This window comes from Mandrillus leucophaeus, unplaced genomic scaffold (assembly GCF_000951045.1).
Source record: "Mandrillus leucophaeus isolate KB7577 unplaced genomic scaffold, Mleu.le_1.0 Scaffold440, whole genome shotgun sequence".
NCBI classification, from domain to species: domain Eukaryota; kingdom Metazoa; phylum Chordata; class Mammalia; order Primates; family Cercopithecidae; genus Mandrillus; species Mandrillus leucophaeus.
The window spans coordinates 940,478-942,684 of record NW_012104699.1 but is presented as its reverse complement, the minus strand read 5'-3'; positions in this window follow the sequence as shown (position 1 = coordinate 942,684).

The window sequence follows — 2,207 nt, the reverse complement described above, 5'->3', positions numbered from 1 at the left end:
TCTTGCTCTGTCACCAGGCTGGAGTGTAGTGGCGTGATCTTGGCTCACTGCAACCTCCGCCTCCTGGGTTCAAGTGATTCTCATGCCTCAGCCCCGAGTTGCTGGGATTACAGGCACATGCCACCAGGCCCACCTAATTTTTGTATTTTTAGTAGAGATGGGGTTTCACCATGTTGGTCAGGCTGGTCTCAGACTCCTGACCTCGTGATCCACCCGCCTCAGCCTCCCAAAGTGCTGGGATTACAGGCGTGAGCCACCACGCCTGGCCCATCTTTGGCACTTTCATATCAAAGTGAGGCTGGCCACATGAATGAAATGAATAGAAAATGTTCCCTCTTTTTAAATTTTATCTTTTCCAAAAACTAAGTTTTTGGATTCTCTGTTGTTTTTCTGTTCTTTATTTCATTTACCTCTGCTCTAATCTTTATTACTTAGCTCTCTGTACTACCCTTTAAAAAAAATGGAGATGAAGTCTTGCTATGTTGCCCGGGCTAAAGTGCAGTGGCTATTCACAGATGCATTCATGGCGCACTACAGCCTGGAACTCTTAGGCTCAAGTGATCTTCCTGCTTCAGCCTTCTGAGTAGCTGGGACTATAGGCATATACCACCATACCCAGCTTTTCCACTACCTTTTAAAAAAAAAAAGCGCCGGGCGCGGTGGCTCAAACCTGTAATCCCAGCACTTTGGGAGGCCGAGATGGGCGGATCACGAGGTCAGGAGATCGAGACCATCCTAGCTAACACGGTGAAACCCCGTCTCTACTAAAAATACAAAAAACGAGCCGGGCGTGGTGGCAGGCGCCTGTAGTCCCAGCTACTCGGGAGGCTGAGGCAGGAGAATGGCGTGAACCCAGGAGGCAGAGCTTGCAGTGAGCTGAGATCCGGCCACTGCACTCCAGCCTGGGCGACAGAGCGAGACTCCGTCTCAAAAAAAAAAAAAAAAAAAAAAAAAAAAAGCTTACTCTTCTTTTTCTAGTCCTGTAAGTTATACCGTTAGATTATTTATTGGAGATCTTTATTCATTTTCAATGAAGGCATTCTCACTATAAAATTTTCTCTTGGCACTGCCATTGCTGCATCTCAAAAGTTTTGGTGTGTTTGGTTTCTGTTTTCATTGGTCTCCAGGTATTTTCTATTTTCTCTTGTGATTTCTTATTTGACCCATTGGTTGTTGAAGAGTGAATTGTTTAATTTCCGCATATTTGTGAATTTGCCTTCTAATATTGACTTCTAGTTTTATTTTAGTGTGTTAGGAAAAAGATACCTTTTATGATTTCAGGTTTTTAAATCGTGTGAAGATTTGTGTCTTAATTATGGTCTGTGCTGGAGCATGTTCCGTGTGCACTTCATCAGAATGTGTATTCTGCTGTTATTATGTAGAGTAGTTGTTTCATTGTGTTGTTCAAGTTCTTTATTTTCTTATGGATCTGATGTCTGGTTGTTCTATTCATTTTTGAAATTGGAGTAGGAAGTCTCAAACTCATATTGTAGAACTGACATTTCCTTTTCTTTTTTTTTTTTAGACAGAGTCTTGCTCTGTCACCAGGCTGGAGTGTAGTGGCGTGATCTTGGCTCACTGCAACCTCCGCCTCCTGGGTTCAAGTGATTCTCATGCCTCAGCCCCCCGAGTAGCTGGGATTACAGAAATGCGCCACCACACTCAGCTAATTTTCGTATTTTTAGTAGAGACAGGGTTTCACCATGTTGGCCAGGCTGGTCTCGAACTCCCGACCTCAGGTGATCCACCTGCCTCGACCTCCCAAAGTGCTGGGATTACAGGCGTGAGCCACTGTACCTGGCCTTCCATTTCAATTTTTAAAATGTTTGCTTCATCTATTTTGGCACTCTGTTACTTAGTGCAATTATATTTATAACATATATTCTGTATGATTTGAGCCTTTTATAAAGTGTTCTTCTTTGTGTCTTTTTAACAGTTTTTGACTTAGTCTATTTTGTATGACAATTGTATAGCCACACCTGCTCTCTTTAGCTTACTATTTGCATGGAATATCCTTTTCTTTCATTCTCTTTCAACTGACTTGGGTATTGAGATCTACAATGAATGTGCTGTAGACAGGATACAATTTGATTGTATTTTAAAAATTCATTCTCCCGGCCGGGCGCGGTGGCTCAAGCCTGTAATCCCAGCACTTTGGGAGGCCGAGACGGGCGGATCACGAGGTCAGGAGATCGAGACCATCCTGG